Source organism: Mustelus asterias, chromosome 6 (genome assembly GCF_964213995.1).
Source record: "Mustelus asterias chromosome 6, sMusAst1.hap1.1, whole genome shotgun sequence".
In the NCBI taxonomy this organism is placed as follows: Eukaryota; Metazoa; Chordata; class Chondrichthyes; order Carcharhiniformes; family Triakidae; genus Mustelus; species Mustelus asterias.
Window position 1 is genome coordinate 111,516,131 of NC_135806.1, and position 23,356 is coordinate 111,539,486.

The following is a 23,356-nucleotide window of genomic DNA, read 5'->3' on the forward strand; positions in this document are numbered from 1 at the left end:
ATGATTCCAGGGATGAGAAATTTCAGTTATGAGGATAGATTGGAGAGGTAGGGACTGTTCCCTTTGGAGAGGAGAAGGCTAAGAGGAGATTTGATAGAAATGCTCAAAATCATGAGGGAGCGGGACAGAGTAGTTAGGGAGAAAGTGTTCATGCTCATAAAGGGATCACAAACAAAAGGGCACAGATTTAAAGTGATTTGCAAAAGAAGCAAAAGTGATGTAAAAAAAAGCTTTTTCACACAACGAGTGGTTCGGGTCTGGAATGCACTGCCTGGAAGTGTGGTGGAGGCAGGTTCAATCGAGGCATACAAGAGGGCATTCAGATGATTACTTGAATATAAACCATGTGCAGGGGCATGGCAACAGGCAAGGGAATGGCAATAAGCCATGATATTTGTTTGGAAGCTGGTGCAGACATAATGGGCCAAATAGCCTCCTTCTGCACCTTAACAACTCTGTGAATTTTTATTTCAAATATTTTTAAAGTTGCTGAGAGGCTCTCTCCCTCTCTCTTGCCTGCAATTGCAAGCTGCAGCCCCTGCCTTGTGGAAGAGCCTCCTATTGTCCATCAGCCTCAAGAGCCCACCCACCATACTGAATTGAATGGTGAGTGTGCCCTTGGCTGTTGATTTGCCCATTCAAAGAAAATCACTTCAAGGTGACTTCCTCACACAGTGCAGGGTTAGCCCCCCCAGTTAATCTGATGTGGGGGTCCCAAACCAAAACTCAAACTCTTGCCCATCATCTGGATTGCTGTGTGAATCAGGTTATCAGAGAAGTAAGTTGATTCAGACTCAACTGAAAACTTTACAGGGGATTTGGAAGGATTCCGGTGGTGAAGGGCTAAAATTAAATGAAGATTGCTATTTGATTTGTTTTCCCAAGCAAGTAGGAGCATGAGATTAAGGGTCCATTGTGTGCTGCCCCAACAGAGTCTCAGTTGTTGAAAAGCACATATTCTTAGTGCAGGCCAACATTTTCCATCCATCTCAATTAATAATGGGAGCGCAGAATCAGAAACCCCACCCTGCATTGTAGCTCAGGGGTAGAACTCTGATCTCTGAGTCAGAGAACGGTGGCTGCAAGTCCAATTCCAGAGACTTGAGCACAAAATCTAGGTGGACACTCCAGTACAGTACTGAGGGAGTGCTGTGTCATTAGATGTGCCTTTTGGATGAGATGTTAAGTCGAGGTCCCATCTACTCTATCAAGTGGAAACAAAAGATCCCATGGCACTTTTACAGACCTAACTGCAGTAGAGTTCCCTGGTGTCATGGCATTATTCATTCCTTAACTGACATCACCAAACCGGATGATATGATTGTTATTATATTGCTGTTCGTTGAAGCTTGATGTGTGTAAATTGGCTGCTGCGTTTCCTACTCTACAACAGTGGCTGCTGTTTAAAAGTATTTCACTGGTTGTAAAGAGCTCTGCACATCCCGAGGTTGTGAAAGGCACTATAATAATTGATTGGGTTAAGGGAAATTTGTGGTGGAAGAATCATCTGTAGATGGAGTTAGCTTGAAGAATTATATCTAAATATTTCATTCCAGAATATTGTACGTTCTTATCAAAATTATTCATCAGTGAAATACATCGATTCTTTGGTCTCCATTTAAAGTTCTACGAAAAAAAAGTTGTTCCTTTCTTTTCTCCCCACTTCCTTTCGAGACGTCGGCTGGAATGTTACTGGCACGCCCGCCCTGATTCCGGGGGCGGGCGAGGCATTCTCTGTTGGCCTCAGGCGGGATCATATGAACGTCGGGCAGATGTGCCGGTAAAACGCCGCCCGTCGTATCTGTTGGCTAAACGTGCAATTGATAGCCTTGTTCTCTGAGTTGTTACAGAGGCACGGTCATCACGGTGGGAGCCACAAAGCATTGTTTTGCCCATTGATAACCTTTCTTCACTTTTGGAAAACATTTGTCTAGTTCTTGTCCTTTGTTACCTAACTGCAACCAGGAATTCACCGTGTGGCGAATGCAAGGGATAGATTCACATCCTACCATTTGTAGCGTAACGCACTGGAATGCAATTATTCTTTTGTGCATTTGTTATTTTTACTGAGGCGTTTGACAAGAGGCAGCTTGAATAAAAAGTGAATTGACGTTCAGTGATTTTTTAAAACCTCAGTTTTTCCTAGCAAACCATTTCTAATTGAATTTGTAAATATTAAACCTAGTCAGCACTCAAATAAATCAAATGCAATCATCTGCAATGATTACTCTAATTACTCCTTTCCAGCAAATTAAAATTAGTTGAAGAAAAACATTTTACTTTAAAATGAAAATAACTTGCAATAGCAAGTATTTCTAACTGAGAATAACGCAAGCCTGTTCTATCAGTGTATCAGGCCAGAACATACTGGAGTAGGACATTTCACAGTCCATACCAATAGCTCGAGTTTTACTGCAACCTTCAATGCAAAATATTTTTTGCGCTGTAACTTGCTAATAAAGATGTAATGAGGGCAACAAGGCCCCTGGGACCTCAGTGAATGGCAGGACCAGTAGTGTATCAAATACTGGTCAGAATTTTCCAGATATTCCTGCCGGTGGGATATTTTGGTCTGCCGATGGTGAACCCCTGGCATGGGTTTCCTGGTGGGAGGGGGGGGGGGGTGCATGGATTGGGAAACCCCATTGACAGCGGCGGGATGGATGCGTGGAAAATCTCGCTGTGTGCAGCTTTGGTCTCTTTATCTGAAGAATGATGTAAATGCATTAGAGGCAGTTCAGAAGAGGTTTACTGGATTGATACCTGGAATGAGCAGGTTGTTTTATGAGGAAAGGTTGGACAGACTGAGATTGTTTCTGCTGGTGCTTAAGAAGAGTGATGGGTGACTTGATTGTAGAATGTAAGATCCTGAATAGCCTTAAGGTGGATGTGGGTGAGTCCAGAACAAGGGGGCACTGGTTTAAAATTGGGCATCACACTTTTAGAACAGGGATGAAAATATATTTTTTTTTCTCTGAGGGTCGTTTACTTTCTAGGCCAGAATTGAGGCAAAGGGATGGATGAGGCTTTCAATAGCAGATGTGAGAAGGTAGAGGCAGGGATGGGCAGAGAGGCAGAAGCAGACATTCTTGGTGATGGAGAGGGTATGCAACTGAAAACCTAAGTTCGTGTCAATGAGGATGCCAAGATTACGAACAGTTTACACCAGCCTCAGGCATTTGCCATGTAGAGGGATTTTTTGTTGCTTAATTCTTTCATGGGAGGTTGGCATCAGTGGCAAGGTCAGCATTAATTACCCATCCCTAATTACCCTTGAACTAGTGTCTTGCTAGGCCATTTCTGAGGGCATTTAAGACTCAACCACATTGCCATGGGCCTGAAATTACATGTAGGCCAGATCAGGTAAGGATGGCAGATTTCCTTCCCTAAAAGACATTAGTGAACCAGGTGGGGTTTTTTACAATAATCAACAATGGGTTCAGAGTCATAATTAGACTTTTAACTCTGTCATAGTGGGATTTATATTGATAACTGGGGAATGGATCTTTAGGTGGGGGAGGAGGAATCAAAGACAATGGCCGCCTGCCACCAGGATTGTTCTGTCAAGTCAGTGGACGTTTGGTTGGTCCATCGCAACCGCGCAGCCGGGCCAGAACATCCTGGCCAGATGTTTCCATCTTCCTAATATTTAATTAGTGGAAATTTCTGCATATCCGTAATTAGATATTGAATAAACAGTGTGATAAATTATCGACAGTGGAAGGGGTCAAGGGAGGTGGTGGTGATGTAGAACTACATGTCGTCAGCGGAATCTGAAATCAGTGTTGTGTTTTCAACTGATGTCTCTGAGAGGCTGTATATAGATGAGAAGTGGGAGATGGCTGAAGCTGTATCGCTGGATGTCTCCAAAGGTAATGGTGCAGAAGTGGAAAGAGAAACCATTGCAGGAGGTTCTCTGGTTAGAACTGGCTAAATAACAACAGAACAAGGTAAAGCTGAAGATACCATTGCATAAATCTAGGCAAGGAGTCAGAGATAGAGGCTGGGTTGGTACCACCTCGCTCGGAGAATTCCGTTCTGCGAGCCTCCGATTCCAGGGCGGGCGTGGAGGTAAAATCCTGGCCAGAGAGTGAAAGCCTTCGCTTTAATGTGTAAAGTTTAAAGTGACTCATCTTAGAGATTTTCTAGTCAGAATAGGGTACTTGGGTTGTGAGGAATCTTGCTGGCTTTCTAATCTTTCTCGTTATGGGATTGAGAATCCTTAGAATTCAGTTGTTGAATGTGTTCAAGGCTGAGATCGATAGAGTTTTGAACTCGAGGGGAATCCAGGGATAAGGAGAAGGGGTTGGAGAGTGAAGTTGAGGTCAAAGATCAGCCATTTATTGAATGGAGGATCAGTCTCGAGGGATTGTATGACTTACTCCTGCTCCTATTTCTTAAATTGCTATGTTCTAGGAGTGTTCAAATTCACGTCAATCATTGTTGTTTGTACATGTTGTCTATGAAGTGGATCAGCCTGCGATATGAAAGTATTCATCAGCAATAAAAATATATAAAAGATAAAGCCGGTCAGCCCAATCAATCCATGTCGGTATTTATCCTCCATGCGAGCAAACAGTCTTAACCACATTTCCCTGCCTTCTTTATGTATCCTTTCATTTCTTTCTCCTTAATTCTCAACCTGCTTGGCAGAAAATGGATGTGATCAGATCTTCAATTGAAAGTAAAATTGGGTGGAGCGTAAAACGGACGCCCAGATCGATCCTGTTATTGTCTCGCTGGGTGGGTTAGTTTAAAATTATCAGTGTAATCAGTATCTCAGTCATTAACCCTGTAAGCAAATTCCAGTCTCAGAAACTTTCTGTGTAAAGAGTTTCCCTTCCTTTCTGATCTGGATTTTTTACATTTAATCCTTTATCCATGGTCCATTGTTTGAACCCTGAACTGCTGTGAGGTCTTGTTCAATCTAATATGCCACATTCTTTTAAAGATTGTCTCTAAGAACATAAGAAATAGGAGCAGGAGTAGGCCATCTAGCCCCTCAAGCCTGCTCCGTCATTCAATAAGATCTTGGCTGATCTCCTGGCGTTTTCATCGGAAAATTCACCATTATGGCTCTCACGCTTTTAAAAATTCTTTCATAGGGTGTGTGCATTACTGGCTAGGCCAGCATTTATTGCCCATCCTTAACTGTCCTCGGGAAGGAGAGGGCGAGCTACCTTCTTGAACTGCTGCAGTCCACGTGTTGTTTGGGAGGGAGTTCCCGGATGTTGATTCAGCAACAGTGCAGGAACAGTGATATATTTCCAAGTCAGGATGGTTTGTGGCTTGGAGGGGAACTTGCAGATGGTGGTGTTCCCATACGTCTGCTGTCCTTGTCCTTCTAGCAGGTTTAAAAGGTGCTGTCTAAGGAGCCTAAGTCTAAGGATATTGGGTAAACCATTTAGGACTGAGATGAGGAGAAATTTCTACATCCAGAGAGTGACGAGCCTGTGGGATCCGCTACCACACAAAGCAGTTGAGAGGCCAAAACATTTTGGCTGGAATTTTCCGGTCATTCATGCCAGTGGGATTCTCTGGCCCCACTGCAGTGAACGGAGATTTGGCTAAATGCCAAATTACCCGTCCTCGCTGGCAGTGGCAGCCCGGTGTGAATGGCCAGAAAATTCCAGCCATTATATTTTCAACAAGGAGTTAGATATTGCTCTTGGGGTGAAAAGGAGCAAAGGCAATGGGGAGTGGGGAGGGACAGGAACAGGTTACTGTGTTGGATGATTAGCTATGATCATAATGAATGGTGGAGCAGACACAAAGGGCTGAATGGCTACGCCCGCTCCTTTTTTCCATGTTTCTATGTAATGATGTCAGTAACTGAGTGGACCTGGTATAACCCAAACTGACCGTCAGTCTTTCAACATCATCTCTCTCAGACTTACAGTTCCAACAGCAAACAAATAGGGTGGCACGGTGGCGAGGGTGGCACGGTGGCACAGTGGTTAGCACTGCTGCTTCACAGCGCCAAGGACCCGGCTCAATTCCTAGCTTGGGTCACTGTCTGTGTGGAATCTGCACCATCTCCCCGTGTCTGCATGGGTTTCCTCCGGGTGCCCCAGTTTCCTCCCACAGTCTGAAAGATATGCTGGTTAGGTGCATTGGCCTTGCTAAATTCTCCCTCATTTTACCGAACAGGCGACTAGAGGATTTTCACGGTAACTTCATTGTAGTGTCAATATAAGCCTACTTGTGATAAATTAAAATTAATAAATTAAAACTAATCTGATTTGTGAGTTGTAGGCAGACAAGAAATATTGTGGAACTTATTTTCAGAGGACATATGTTTCCAAATTTTCAGGTTATCAGCGTGTCAATTGTTAGTGTCCATTTATAGCTTACTGCACAGGTATGCTGCATTGTGAGTCTACCAACAATGACATGTGTGAGCTGTCTTCAAGGGCAAATAATGCCGAATATTTGTTTATGCATTTGGTACAGCACAAAAGTTATACTCTGCTGACTGTGAAATAACACCAGAATTTGTCTGTTTTATAAGTCTTCAGCTCCTATTGCAGTCCATTGTCTTAACAACAATATAAAATCTTTGAGCCCAGAGTTCCCTGTAAATGAAGATAAATGCAATATTTCTTTTGCTGTTTACTTTTGGCCTTTAGCTTCCGTGTATTATTTAATCTGGTACGGTACATGTGTCAGTACAAGAAAATATCTACCATGGAATGACAAGATAACGACAAGAAAACCTTGACCAGTGAACGAAAGACAAAGGTAATGTTTAGCTGTGAATTCTCCGTAGCTTTGCTCAGGAATGAAATGGGATCAGGAGCATCAGTTTGAGTTGTCAGCTGGTCCAGTCCTTAGAGTCATAGGGCCCGATTTTAGCATTTTCATTCTAAATGCCGAATCTGGGCGTAATGCAGATCCGACTTAGAAATCCGCTTTCAGGCGCCCCCATACGTTCTCAGCCATCTCCAGTCCCATTCACGCTGTGGGCGGGGCTTAGCGCTGCTGGAACGATCGGAGCTCTGAACTGCGCAGGCGCAGTTAGAAAAAAATTGGGAAAAGCGCGCCTGTGTCAGATCGCTCCCGAGCCGCAGAAAACGGAGAAAGCGGCCCGGGAGCGAAAAGCAGGAGCGAGGGTGTATCTCGGGGGGGGGGGAGGGCAGATGGACCTCTGGTGGGGGGGGGGGGGGGCAGGGGGTCCGCTGCCACTCTGCGGGCGATCGGTGGGGGGGGGGACAGGGGTGGCGATCGGTCTGGGTAGTGGGGGTGGTGGATAAGGGACACACACACATCATTGTCCCCCTTACCCACCCCCCCCCCACTACCCAGACCGATTGCCACCCCTGCCCCCCCCCACCAGAGATCTATCTGCTCCCCCCACCAGAGATCCATCTGCCCCCCCCCGCACCAAGATACATCTTACCCGCCTCCCTCCCCCCACAGATGACGATCTGGCCTCACTCCCCCTCCCCTCCAGAGGAACATCTGACCCGCCTCCTCCTCCCCCCCCCCAGAGAATGGTCTGGCCTCACTCCCCCTCCCCTCCAGAGGAACATCTGACCCGCCTCCTCCTCCCTCCCCACCAGACAACGATCGACCCTCCCCCCCCCCCAGAGATACATCTGACCCACCTCCTCCTCCTCCCCCCCCAACCAGACAACGATCTGACCTCACTCCCCTCCTCCCCCCTCCAACCCGAGAATGTTCTGACCTGCCTCCCTCCTCCCCCCACCACTGATCTGAGTCAGAGAGCCGTTGGAAACACTGAACGCGCCCTTCAGAGGCTGGAGCGCCCGACTCAGACTTTTATCCAGCAGGTCCGTAACGGCGCGGTTCCGGATCGGCAAATGTGGTGGTAAAGGGGGAATTGCCGATAAAGTTGGGTGGGCAGTTCATTAATTCAATTTAAATGCATGCAAATGCATTTAAATTCCCAGGTTTCGGTAAAGTGGCGATCTGTGCGGACGCGGGTGCAGATCGTGATAAAGGCCTCACACCCGACTTTACCACGATTTCGCGCCCGAAAACAGGTGCAAATTGTTGGTAAAATCGGGCCCTTAGAGTCATAGATTTCACCCTCAAAATGCATATAATGGGTAGAAATGTGGCCCCAGTGTTGAAGTCCTTTCCAAACAGAAATGAGAAGGTAGTAGCTGAAAATTACGGAGAAACACTATGATGTATATAGGCCTGTGATACAGTTTTTGATGTACCAAAGAGTTTATCCAATGCATTATCGCGGCATTGAGGAGTCTAACCTGTGGCCCTGAGAGGAGTCGCCACGTTTGGTTAGAAAAAGGCAAGTTTTGTTCTGGATTTTTCTGTCTCACTGTCAGCTCATTTGTCCCCCTTCCACCATGGAAACATAGAAGATAGAAGGAGGAGTAGGCTATTTGGCCCATGATTGTATCCCACTCCTTCAGCTACCTATTTCTGGCTTGCCTGCACGGAAGAGCTGCCAGACATAGGAACCAATGCATTTTTAATGGGAAAATGTTGAGCCCTAAAAGGATTTGGGGTAGGCCATTTAGAACTGAGATGAGGGGAAATTTCTTCACTCAGATGATGGTGAACCTGTGGAATTCTCTCCCACATAAGGTCGTGGAGCCCAAATCACTGCATATATTTAGGAAGGATAGATTTCTGGACTCTAAAGATGCCAAGGGGTATGGGAGCGTGCTGGAGTATGATGTTGAGACAAAGGATCAGCCATTATCATGTTGAATGGTAGAGCAGGTACGAGGGGCCGAATGGTTTGCTGCTGCTCCTATTTACTAGGTTCCTAAAAGGTTAGTGTTGGAACTCAAATTTTCCTTCCATATTTTAAGTGAATATTATAACTCAGTGTTGAAAATGCAATATTTTGCTATAGATGCTCTGAAAATACTCAAGACTGGAAACATCATCCTGCTGTCCGGTATTGACTGATAGTGTGCAATGTAGTATTAAACAGTCAGTCCCCAGCAAATCTACTGTACTGTGTTGCTTCTGATCCCTGAGTGATTGCATGATTCATAGCAACCATATGAATGCTTGACTAAGCAAATACTTGTCACTTACATCAAACCTGTTCACAGCCAGCAGGGAGGCACAGCTGCTGTTGGAGAGCGTATTGTGTATTGTGGAGTTTTAAACCCCTAAGATAGCGTAACAGTTTTAAAATTTTTCACTTTTACATTTAAGCTTCTTTCCATCATCAAATTGCTTTTTGCGCCATCATTGACACATGTGCGGTCCACCTACCATGCACTAAACAAAATGGCTGCGAAAACAACATTCAATGTCAATTTTTGGAATTGACAGGACAATTCGAAATCTCAGAGTTGCACGGTGGCATAGTGGTTAGCACTGCTGCCTCACAGCGCCAGGGACCCGTGTTCGATTCCTGGTTTGGGTCCCTGTTCACTGATTACTGAATGGCAGCCCATCAAGTTGAAAAACCTATTTTTCAACTAACTGTGTCTTGGCATATACTGCAAATAATGTTGTGACATTATCTGCACGTTCTCCCCGTGTTTGCGTGGGTTTCCTCCGGGTGCTCCGGTTTCCTCCTGCAGTCCGAAAGACGTGCTAGTTAGGTGTGTTGGCCATGCTAAGTTCTCCGTCAGTGTACCCGAGTAGGCGTCGGGAGTTTGGCGACTAGGGGATTTTCATAGTAACTTCATTGCAGTGTTAATGTAAGCCTGCTTATGACACTAATAAATAAACTTTAAACAGTCATTAAAACAAGTCAGACAGAATTGCTGGGAACCTTATGAACCTTTTGATCATGATTTATGAAGCTGGAAATGATGATGAGTGTTCGTGCCGCGTGAATGCACACAGCGTTCCTATTAGATCCTCGTCCCAATATTGTAAAAGTGGTGTTAATCTGCTAACTTCAAATGGGTTAAATATGGAGAGGAGAATTTTACACAAACACATTAAGCATTCGTGGGGACTCACCTGATGAAGGAGCAGTGCTCTGAAAGCCCGTGATTCCAAATAAACCTGTTGGACTTTAACCTGGTGTTGTGAGACTTCTCACTTAAGCATTCATTGTCACAACATTATTTGCAGTATATGCCAGGACACAGTTAGTTGAAAAATAGGTTTTTCAACTTGATGGGCTGCCATCCAGTAATCAGTGAAATCTAAAACAGCAAACCGAATCACAACACCAGCCCCATACCTAGGCAGCGAGTTGAAAACCACAAGCCATCCTGGCCACCCGTGTCCCCAACCATATCTGTGAATTAAATTTCTCTTTTTTTCATTCATTTTCCTTTTTGTCTTCGTTGAGGTGATGGGTTCCAAGCTGGATATTTTCCTGATTTTGTTGACTTTACGCAATCCCAAATCTACGCTGCGAATTAGCACCAATAAGGATCATAGTTGAGATTCTACTAACTGAACTCGGGAACTTTCGTAATTGTTAAAAAAATAGCGGGGAGAATTTAATCCTACCATTGTTGGCTAGATTCAAAATTAAGTCACACAAGTGAAAGGTCAATCAAATGCAACAAAATCCCAAAATAAACGTGGACGAGGTCTCATCTTTGTGCATCCATTCAGAAAAACCCATGGTATCCCCATCTCAGCATTCTTGTGTTGTTCCTACGGTTTTAATGCTTTTGTTTTCACTGCTCTACCTGGAATACATTGCAGTGTTAGGAACAAAGGAGCAGGTGTAGAACATTCAGCCCATTGGGCCTGCTCTGCATTCAATACAATCATGGCTGATTACCCACTTCAATGCCTTTTTACCACATTATCCCTTTATGTCATTCATATTTAGAAATCTGTCAGTCTCTGCTCTAAACATGCTCAATGACTGAGTTAATAAGAACATAAGAACATAAGAAATAGGAGCAGGAGTAGGCCATCTAGCCCCTCGAGCCTGCCCCGCCATTCAATAAGATCATGGCTGATCTGACGTGGATCAGTACCACTTACCCGCCTGATCCCCATAACCCTTAATTCCCTTACCGCTCAGGAATCCGTCCATCCGCGCTTTAAACATATTCAGCGAGGTAGCCTCCACCACCTCAGTGGGCAGAGAATTCCAGAGATTCACCACCCTCTGGGAGAAGAAGTTCCTCCTCAACTCTGTCTTAAACCGACCCCCCTTTATTTTGAGGCTGTGTCCTCTAGTTTTAACTTCCTTACTAAGTGGAAAGAATCTCTCCGCCTCCACCCTATCCAGCCCCCGCATTATCTTATAAGTCTCCATAAGATCACCCCTCATCCTTCTAAACTCCAACGAGTACAAACCCAATCTCCTCAGCCTCTCCTCATAATCCAAACCCCTCATCTCCGGTATCAACCTGGTGAACCTTCTCTGCACTCCCTCCAATGCCAATATATCCTTCCTCATATAAGGGGACCAATACTGCACACAGTATTCCAGCTGCGGCCTCACCAATGCCCTGTACAGGTGCATCAAGACATCCCTGCTTTTATATTCTATCCCCTTCGCAATATAGGCCAACATCCCATTTGCCTTCTTGATCACCTGTTGTACCTGCAGACTGGGCTTTTGCGTCTCATGCACAAGGACCCCCAGGTCCCTTTGCACGGTAGCATGTTTTAATTTGTTTCCATTGAGATAGTAATCCCATTTGTTATTATTTCCTCCAAAGTGTATATAGTTTCCACAGCTCTCTGGAGTAGAGAGTTCCAAGGATTTACAATCCGCTGACCAAAGAAACATTGTCCTCATTTTGGTCATAATTGGCTTTCCCCTTATTCTGAAATTGTGTCTGCTGCTCCTAGACTCCAGGGGAAATATCTTCCCTGTCTATTCCTTGAAATATTTTGTAAGTTTCATTGAGATCACCTCTCATTCTTTGAAAATCTAGAGAATACAGATCTAGTTTCTTCAGTCTCTCTTCACAAGACAGTCCCACTATCCTGGGAGCAATGTGGTGAACCTTTGTTACACTCCTTCTCTGGCAACAGTATCCTTCCTAAGGTAAGGACCAAGACTGCACACAGTACTCCAGGTGCGGTCTAACCAAGGTTTTATACAATTGAAACAAAAACAGAAAATTCTGGAAAATCTCAGCAGGTCTGACAGCATCTGTGGAGAGAGAATACATAGAACATAGAACAGTACAGCACAGAACAGGCCCTTCGGCCCACGATGTTGTGCCGAGCTTTATCTGAAATGTGCCGAGCTTTATCTGAAATTTGGAGCTGATGTTTCGAGTCTGGAAGACTCATCGCCAGGAAATTTTCAGCCACTAAGTCTGTCCAAATTCCCTTGAAGCTGCTTTGTATCTTCCTCACAAAACACTTTCCCACCTAGCCTTTTGCCATCCGCGAACTTGGAAATATTTCATTTGGTCCCCACATCCAAATCTTTGATATATAGTGTGAATGGGTGGGGCCCTGAGTACTCATCCTTGCAGTACTCCACTGCCTATTCCGACTCTCTGTTAACCAATCCACAATCCATGCCATTCCTATCTCATATGCTTTAATTTTGCTAACCAACCTCCTGTGGGACACTTTATCAAAAGCCTTCTGAAAATCCAAGTACACCGACTCCCTTTATCCACTTACCCCCTTTAGTAACATTCTCAAAAATTCATCTATTTCATCAAACACAATTTCCCATTTGTAAATCGTGTTGACGATGCCCATTCAGATCATCATTATCAAAGTTTTCATTTATCGCTACTTTTTTAGAACAGATTCCAGAATTTTCTCTACTACTGATGGAAGACTAACAGGTCTGTAGTTCCCTGTTTTCTCTCTCCCTCCCTTTTTAAATAGTGGGGTAACATTTACTACCTTCCAATCCGTAGGGACCATTCCAGAATCTATAGAATTTTGGAAGATGATCACCAAAGCATCCATTATCTCTATAGCTGTCTCTTTCAACTGCTGCATTCAGAAAAACCATGTTTTGCAGGTCTTGGATGCTTTTTCCTACCTCTCCCAATATTGCAGATGCTACAATTCCAGTTTGGCGGTCTCAGCCACACTTGATGCTTGGCTGCTCATGTTACACCTGGAAAGCGGATGTGGCATCATACAATTTCTCGGTTCACCAATTTCTCCAGTTTTTCATCTTAACTCAATCCGTTACTCAGTGAACAGCCACCTGCCTCTTTCCTGGACTGCATCCAGAGCTTAAGTATCCTCCTTGTGTGTTCACTGACTGAAACTAGTGATGATAGTCAAGGTTCAGGCTGATCAGAGCATTTTGTTTTAGCAATAACATTGTCTGATAATCTGTTAATTTATTAATAGCTCTGAATATTTCAAACACCATTGAACACTTTGTTTGCTATCCTAATGACAGGGCATGTCCATTAACAGCTCTGAATCCCTTTCAACTTCACTGTTACTTGTTTCTACATCATTCAGGGTGTCCACGCGTCAATTTAACTAAAAAAAGAGAGAGTGCGTTTGCCAATTGGATGGGTGGTTAAAAGGGTTGGAATTGACGAAGGGTCATCCAGACCTGAAATGTTGGCTCTATTCTCTCTCCACAGATGCTGTCAGACCTGCTGAGATTTTCCAGAATTTTCTGTTTTTGTCTCAATTGTATAAAATCTTGGTTAGACCGCACTGGGAGTACTGTGTGCAGTGTTGGCCCTTACCTTAGGAAGGATACTATTGCCAGAGAAGGAGTGTAACAAAAGTTTACCAGGTTGCTCCCAGGACAGTGGGACTGTCTTATGAAGAGAGACTGAGGAAATTAGGCCTGTATTCTCTAAAGTTTCGAAGAATGAGAGGTGATCTCAATGAAACCTGCAAAATATTTAAAAGAATTGACTCTGAATTTGTGCTGCTTTCACTTTATGTAGTGGCTTCGCTGCCGGATGCCATCAAGGACTTTCTGGAAGCGTTTAACTTTATAATGCTTTCCACCACCAACTGAGATCGTGACTTTCTTAATTCTCCATACTTTTTAAGACATACATCTTTCATGGTTTGAACTGGCAAAATCAAATAGGCTATTAAGATGAAAAGGAAATTATTACATATATGTTATAAATGTTATTTATTTATTTATATGTTATAATGTTATTTATATATAATGTTATATATACTGAAAGGTAAAGTCGCCATAGTCCCAGATGACCATTGGCTGCTTTCCCCTTTAAGTGGGAGAACTGACTGATGGGACCATGGTGACTTTATGGCATCATAGAATCATTGAGATATACAGCATGGAAACAAGCCTTCTATGCAGACCTGGTTTTCAAAACTGAACTAGTCCCATTTGCCTGTGTTTGGCCCAATATCCCTCTAAACCTTTCCGATCCATATATCTGTCCAAATGTCTTTTAAATGTTGTAATTGTACCTGCCTCTACTACCTCTTCTGGCAACTCATTCCATTTACGCATCACCCTTTGTGTGAAAAAGCCACCCCTCAGGCCCCTTTTAAATCTTTCCCCTCTCACCTTAAACCTGTGTCCTCTAGTTTTCAGTTCCCCTAGCTCGAGGGAAAGACCGTGGCTATTCACCTTATCTATACCCCTCATGATTTTATAAACCTCTATGAGGTCACCCCTCATCCTCTTACGCTCCAGGGAAAAAGTCCCCAGCCTATCCGGCCTCTCTTTATATCTTTTAATAAGTCCAGCCAACTGAGCTTAACAGACCCCCAATATTATATACATTATTGTTATACACAAAGTAACTGGGATATGCAGATAGCATGAAATTGTTAACATCACGACATATACATCCACTTTCAGTTTGTTTCACAATTGCATGGCCAGCAAAACAGTTAACTGACACAGTGCCATGAAAACAAGCAGGATTTTCTTACAGTGGCAGGAATACTATTTATGGCAAAATGTGAAAAAAAGGGAAAAGAAAGCTTATTTTCTGTTGTGTGCACATGAATAATTAAAAGCCTAAAGAGAACGTAATGCTGGGCCTTATCTATAGCATGCAGGAGACATTAATGGGGAGGCTGGCCATCTTCCTGCTGTGTGGATAGTTAGCACTGAGCTGAAACTGTCTTCAGCTAAACAGAAACGACTCATTATAATCCCAAACAGTTATTGCAAAGAAGGAAAAAAATAATAGGAACCATGTGGTCAGTGCATGGCGTTGCAAGGATTCTATTTAGTGGAATATAGGGTGCAGTAGGATCTTTTATGAGTCTGCGAGTCTACCAAGCCTGTATCCTCAGTGCACCCTCTACAGCGGTGATAGCTGGATAACATATGTTAGACAGGAGAAAGAGCTGTAATTTCCACCTTTGCTGTCTCACACATATCCTCAGCATCGCGATTGGCAAGACAAGATCACCAATTCAGAGGTGCTGGAGTGTGCTAATTCCATCAGCATACACTCATTGCTAAGCCAGTGATGTCTGCGGTGACTCAGCCACATTCATCGGACGGCCGTACACCCAAAAATCTTCTGTGCGGTGAATTGGTCATTGAGTCACAACCAGGGTTCGAATCCCACCACGGCAACTGTTGGAATTTGAATTCAATGAAAAAAATCTAGAATTAAGAATCTACTGATGAGCATGAAACCATTGTCGATTGTCGGAAAAACCCATCTGGTTCACTAATGTCCTTTAGGGAAGGAAATCTGCCGTCCTTACCTGGTCTGGCCTACGAGTGACTACAGAGCCAACAGAAATGTGGTTGACTCTCAACTGCCCTTGGGCAACTAGGGATGGGCAATAAACGCTGGCCAGCTAGCAACACCCATGTCCCAAGAATGAATAAAAAAACCTCCTGGGCACTCGCACAACCGCTGGAAGGGCACTGAAAGTTCGATATAAAGATGGTGGATGTTAACACTGACAATGAGTGACAGATGTTGAGAGCTGGAACCTCTGGAGGCTGACTGTTTTGGAAAGTCATTGGAAGAGGCGGCACGGTAGCACAGTGGTTAGCACTGCTGCTTCACAGCTCCAGGGACCTGGGTTCGATTCCCGGCTCGAGTCACTGTCTGTGTGGAGTTTGCACATTCTCCTTGTGTCTGCGTGGGTTTCCTCTGGGTGCTCCGGTTTCCTCCCACAGTCCAAAGATGTGCGGGTTAGGTTGATTGGCCATGCTAAAATTGCCCCTTAGTGTCCTGAGATGCGTAGGTTAGAGGGATTAGCAGGTAAAATATGTAGGGATGTGGGGGTAGGGCCTGGGTGGGATTGTGATCGGTGCAGACTCGATGGGCCGAATGGCCTCTTTCTGCACTGTAGGGTTCTATGATTCTATGAAGAGGCAAGAGGAAACAAATAGCTGGCAGAGAAGAGGGCCCAGAGAAAATAGAGGCCCGTGAATCATGCAGCATCTTGGCCCACTCCCCTTGTCTGCAACCAATGCGCAGAGACCACCATGCCAGAGTGAGCCTTGTGAGCTATGACGATGCTTAATGCAGAGTTGACCACCAAGGCATAACTCATCATTGCCAATCCATTATTGTAATTCTTGTGACTGAATCTACAGTTTTTCAATGATCATTCCCCTTCATACCCCTCCGGCATTCTGCCAATGTGGGAATGTGGATGACTGCCCTCTTGCTCAGATTATGCCACATAAACTGGCCAAGTTAATGGCCTCTTTGCATTGCAGCTGGTTGCCTGGGGAAGCTATCTGGTGAAACCTAACAGCCTTCCTGTGGGCTTGGTGGGGTTTGTGGGGCAGGTGGGGGGTGACCTTTGTAATCAGGCAAGCTGTGGCCTATGGGGGGGGGGGGGGGGGGGGCGGGGCTGTCAGTGACAATAGCCTCCCCCACACAAACTTTCTTCTACCCCCACCAACCACCATCCTGACTGGCCCTGGCGATCTCTGATCTGCATTGGTGTGATTGATCTTGATCGTGGGCTCTCATCACTTACAGGGACAGGAGCCCTGACAGCAGCCCATTAGCTATAAGATAGGCATGAAGTCTGCCACAGGCTCCCCCAAATGGTCAAATTTGGGTTGCCCCTAGATCCCCTGTCCACTGTCAGGACCACTGCTGCCTCAACACCTTCCAGTTCTTTGTGCTTGTCAAAGAATTGATCAGTTTTCCAGCTATCTGCATTGCCTGAACTGAGCCATGTTTTATTTTGGGAACTGCAATAAAACCATGTGCAGGCCTCATTACACCCATTAACTTATTGCAAATGTGTTTAAATTGATCCTATGATGAATTTTAATGGTGGAATATTAATTGAACAGACCCACGTACAACGGGGAGCTCAGTTGCAGGTCAAGAACTAGTTGGTAATTGAAGTAAGTTTTGTCATGGCTCTTTATTTCAGCCATGGCATAAGTATCTCATTTCCAGCTTTCCTGACCAATCATAAAGACAACCCTGACTCTCTCAATGAGGGCTCTGTATTTAAAGGGAGTCTGGTTGGGGAACGCTAGCTGCTGAAGGATATTGAAGGGAAGAAGATGGAAGAAAGATCTGGGAAGGGTTACTTACTGGTTCTTTGACTCTATTCTGGAGGTCTTGCAGAATTGGTCAAGGCTCCGAAGAAAGGTCGCCTTTCCTGTGGACAGAAGGAAGAGATCAGTCATCCAAACTAAACAGACATGGCTATAGGTCATGATGAAGGAGTAGTGCTCTGAAAGCTTGTGATTCTAAATAAACATGTTGGACTTTAAGCTGGTGTTGTGAGACTTCTCACATGGGTATAAGTAGTGGAAGCTGTGAGTAGCAGGAGGTGGTGCCCAGGAGCTGGATTCAGTAGTTACGTCTAGAAGGTGAGTAAGATACCACTTTCAGCTGGCATTCATCGCTCATCAACCTCCTCAGCATTCCCCTGTACAGCATTCCTCTTATCATCACATCTTGTAGCTCCATGTATTCGTTTCCCCCCAGGCGCCCTCCACCACCGACGCTCAGTAGCAGCAGTGTGTACTATTTACAAGATGCACTGCAGCAATTCACCAAAGATCCTAAGACAACAACTTTCCAAACCCATGACCACTTCCATCTAGAAGGACAAGGGCAATAGACACATGGGAACACCACCCATGCGTAGGTTAGAGGGATTAGTGGGTAAATGTGTAGGAATATGGGGGTAGGGCCGGGGTGGGATTGTGGTCGGTGCAGACTCGATGGGCCGAATGGCCTCTTTCTGTGCTGTAGGGTTTCTACGATTCTATGATTTCTACCACCTGCAAGTTCCCCTCCAAGTCACTCACCACCCTGACTTGGAAATATATCACCGTTCCTTCACAATCGCTGGGTCAAAATCGCAGAATTCTCTCCCTAATAGCAATGTCGGTCAACCCACAGCACGTGGACTGCAGTGTTTCATGAATGCAGCTCACCACCACCAAGGGCAACAAGGGTTGGGCAATAAATGCTGGCCAGCCAGTGACACCCGTGTTCCATGACTGAATAAAAGAAAATCTCCTCAAATCTCCAGCTGACGACACTCACACTCGTTCTCATCCCATTGTCCTCTCACACCCGACCCTCTGATGGCCCTTTCCTCAATACCCATTCCAATTTTCACGTTCAGAATTCTCTGCTTTCCCTCATTGCAGAAGAGAGCGCTCAGCGCTAGGGAGATGCAAAGAACTGTGGGTGGGTCTGCAGGCATTGCCAATCTGAACATAATGGAGGGCACCATGGACACACATTGGGTGGTAATGAGAGAAAAAGATGGGTTCGCCCAGAGATCTGGTGACAGCCTTAGATGACACACTTTCATTTGGCACTTAGTGCCACGTATGTTGAATTGATGTGTTCTGTAACGAAAGGCACTATATAGAGTCTGTACCCTTTCTCAATATCAGCACCAACCCACTAACTAACTCTCCCACGCTCTTCATGCATAGTGATGGAGGAGCTGATGAGGGAGCAAATCGAGGAATCCTCACAGGAGGACAAACAATCTGAGGATACATCATCTCGTCTCATTTGCATTCTGCACCAGGCACAGATACACAAACACACACACACACACACATATATGTATTGGGGTAGAGATAGCTAGGTTGCCACATGATAGGACACACATTGCATATGAAGTGCTGGAGACAGGGACAGCAGTGAGAGTCTCTGTCAGAGAGGTCAGAACACTCCAAACTCTCAAGTGGAGATAGATGCTGAGTCTCGGGGCCACCCTTGCAAAGGAAACTTTTGGAGCAGCAACAAAGAATCTGTGTGCTTCTGTCAGCATATCCAGAGGCAGGGCAGACCCTTGGAGAGAGATTGGAGGAGCCCATCTCTAAGTATGAGTTCCATAATGTCTCAGGTATTTGCTCCAATGTCCAACTTCATGGAAAAAGTGGCCACCTGCATGGAGAATCAGCTGATACAGGGCACCGTGTGCGTGCTGACCTGGGCTAATAACTCTCATACTGACTGACTCACTCTGACTGCCAGTTTACACAGGATGAAGCACAGCTTCACCTTGGTAGTTCAATAGCTTATTACCTGATTGAAGTGCAGCTGGGTACTCTCCACCTCCCCTAATATTGCATTGTGTCTTTTGGTCTCTAATTTTTAGTATTGCATGCCTGTGGGACGTTATTTTAAAGGTACTATATAAATATAACTACTCATTGTGTCATTTGAATTTGTCAAAAAATGCAGCTGTTCTGAGAGCAATTGAAACCTTTGCCTTGGCCAGTCACCGGCCTGTTAAAGCACTACAGATATTGTAGTGTAGGTGTAAGGGTTTGAAGGACTTTGCCATTGTTTCCCACAATGTATTGCTTATACTACAGCTGGTTAGAGCGCAATGTTTAGCGCTTGAATACTCCGCACTTTCATTTAATTCTAGTTGCCAAATTATTGTCAATCTACGCACTCTTCCTGAGGCCAGAGAATTTCCTTCACACCTGCTCCTTTCGCCCACACATGTGAGGAGCTGCTTTTAGCCTGTGGGCTATTTCTCATGCTCATCGGTTCTCAGAGGAAGTGTGTATCTGCCTTGAAATCGGCAACTGCCTCTGTTACATTTCCTCCAATGATACAACAGCTCATCCAGTGTCTCCTCATCAAAGGAGGCAATTCGGGTACTTGGCTGTTGGAACACCTCATATTCTTCTCAGCTGACAGCAGAATTGGCACCATCAATTGAAAGGGAAATTTAAAAGAAACAAGTGAAGTAGCCCTTTAAGAGATGCTGCACCCCTTATTCGCTACTCATTTACAGCCACTGTATTCCATGCACATGTGTACCTGTAACAATTATGTACATTAGGCTGTGTGCAATGTTGCCATGAGGTTTATATTATGGCTCAGAAGCATTTGATAGTACATGTTGTCAACTGTCATGGGCTTGCTGCTTCAGTTTGATGTGTGGGTTGTGGTATTTTGACAGTTGGAAAGCAATCCTGGGAGGTTGAGCACAGTTGCAATTCCCTTTAGTAACCAGATCCTGGAGCTGTCCAGAGTGCTGAAATTCCAGAACTGTATAAACAAGGCAGCCAAATCCAAAGGGTGGAAAACACATCCTCAGTTAGAAATAAAACAAACTAGTGTTACATTTTAAATATTCCTAATCCTGCACACCTCATGTGGTGCTGTTTTATATGTAGTCTAATAGAGATATTCTCATTAGTAAGCCATAGATAACCGTAATTAGGAAGTACAAGATAGATTAAGGACATTTTGCCTATAAAGCTGTCGAACAGATTATCTCAAAAATATAGACATCCACTGCAAATAATTAGCCCTGTCACTCAATCTTCCCCACTGGACTGTTTAACTTTCGATTATGTTACTCCCAGATAGGCATTTAAAGTAGTTATTTTTTTGAAACCATTATTATTCGTACACTGGGACCTCCTTTCTCAAAGCTGTCCTTATGAGCCCAAGTAAAAGCGGGTGGCTTGTAAAGCCTGCTGCTTTAATGCAAGTATATGATTCATTTATAAGAAAATTTCAATGGATTTGGCTAGTGTTTTTTGAATGTTTCTGGAGTATTGATGCACTTAGCTACTCCAGTATGACTCATATAAATTAAAAAGCTAAATACATTTAACGAAATGAGAGGAGATGAGATAAACACCCATAAGATTTAATGAATATTTGAAAATCAGCTGCTGTTTTAGTGTAATGTGTGATGGATTACTCTGTGAATGCATCAGAAATATGCCATTCCATTTGTCAATGGCTGACCAAGATTTCTATTGGGAGGAATAATGTCATTTCTTCCATGACTGTGTTTGGTTGCAGTGGACAAGTATGTGCAAAGAGCATGCCAAGCAGAGCATGAATCAAAACCACACGTCTCCTCAGCTCCTGCGCCAAGTTTTAATATGCTATAATTTCACCAGTGGATGTGGCATGTATCTGAACCAGTAACACACAGCCCTTGTGTTAAACAAGACGACTAAACCACACTTTGCTTTTGGGTACGTTAGCAAATCAATACCCAAACGGACACAACATTTAACATTACTTTCACCATAGGCCAACAGCTAACTAAGGCACAGTCTGTCACTCGAGTTTCTCTTATTTCCTATATCCAGATTTTTTTCCTTTCCTAACATATAAAGTTTTGAGTTTATCAACTATGTACATAGTTTGCTTCTGAAATATAGAAATGCCTTCAAATCTGAAAGATCTTTGATTTTTTTGGATAGTTGCAGCAAGATGTGTGGAGTTTGCACGTTCTCCCTGTATCTGTGTGAGTTTCCTTTGGGGGCTCCGGTTTCCTCCCACAGTCCAAAGGTGTGCAGGTTAGGCTGATTGGCCATGCTAAATTGCCCCTTAGTGTCAGGGGATTAGCAGGGTAAATACGTGGGGTTACGGGATACGGCCTGGGTGGGATTGTTGTTGTTCCGGGCTCGATGGGCTGAATAGCCTACTTCTGCACTGTAGGGATTCTATGATTCTATAATTCTATGCTCTTTCAGAGAGTCTGTGCAGACTCGATGGGCTGGATGGTCTCTTTCTGCACTGTAGGGATTCTATGATTATTCAATCAGTTCCCATGTAGTGAATATATATACTTTTTCTTTTCTCTGCGATTATTTGTGTTGCATTTTTCAAGTAACACTGCGGCTTGCAGTGAACGTGCATCATTATCAAATTCCAACGAGTCCAAATCACAAACATAATCCAAGCTCCATGTTGCTGGTTGTTGGGCCCATTCATTTGTTCGAATACACGAGGAGACAGCACTGATACGATTTTTAAAATGGTTTACTTTTATTGATCGGAACTTAAAAATTAACATGACAGAAGTGAAAAGAAAGCGAAAAGCAAACTTGGAGACCTGCACTGAGCTTGAACGCACTAAATCTTGAAACCTGAATACAAAAACCTGACACATAGTTCCAAAATATATTTCATCCCTTATCTCGTTATTGGAAATGTTTTCTGCAGGCTGTCTCCGACTTAGAAAAACAATTCTTGCAGCTGCTGTTATGAAAAACCTGTTTGCCTGCATTGTTTACCCTTCAGGAATGCAGTCAATTTTTAGCTGACCTTTAGCCTTCTGATTCTACATGGAGTCAAGTTAGCAGAATTAGTCGCACAGGCAGAAATATCTTAAAATGAAGTCTTTACGTAGACTGAAGCAAACAGAGCTAAGCATACACAGGATCTCTCACTGGGAAATCCAATACTATCTGCGAAAATAAGAAATTCTTCCAAGCGCAATTCTGGTTAAAGCGGTCATTTTGTTGAAAACCTTAAGAAGAATTGATAGTTAAGGCGAGAAAATTCGACTTAAATTCACATTTCTTCAAAATGTAGAATCGTTCAGGAAAATTATTAAAAAATAATGCTCTGAATGTTTTTCTTTTATCCTCCCCCAGACAGCCAACTCTATCCAATCAATAGACTCCTGCTGCGGCTTCTCCTTTCACCTCTTGACTGGTCCTTCATGCTACCTACAGGTAAAACCATTCCAATCCATGGTTAAACATTGAAATTCCATCATGATTGGGCACTATAATTGCAAGAAAAATAATGTTAGGACAGGAAATTATCATGAATTTCAACTTCTTACTAACAGCTGTTCAATACTAACTAAAGTAAGATCGTTAAGTATATATTCTTAAGTATAAAGTGTGTCTATATTAAGTAACTTAATATTAATTAATCTCTAACAAGAAACAATCCAATTTTGGAGTTTAAATGATTCAGAAGTGATTGTATTGAAATATATAAGATCCTGAGGGACCTGGACAGGGTGGATTCTGAGAGGATGTTTCTACTTGTGGGAAAGATTCTCAAAGACATAATTTAAAAATAAGGGGTCTCCCATTTAAGATTGAGGGGGGGGGGGAGGTCATGGGTCTTTTATTTTTATTTATTAGTGTCACAAGTAGGCTTACATTAGCACTGCAATGAAGTTAGTATGAAAATCCCCTAGTCGCCACACTCCGGCGCCTCTTCAGGTACACTGAGGGAGAATTTAGCGTGGCCAATGTACCTAGCCAGCATATCTTTCAAACTGGGGGAGGAAACCGGAGCAACTGGAGGAAACCCACGCAGACATGGGGAGAATG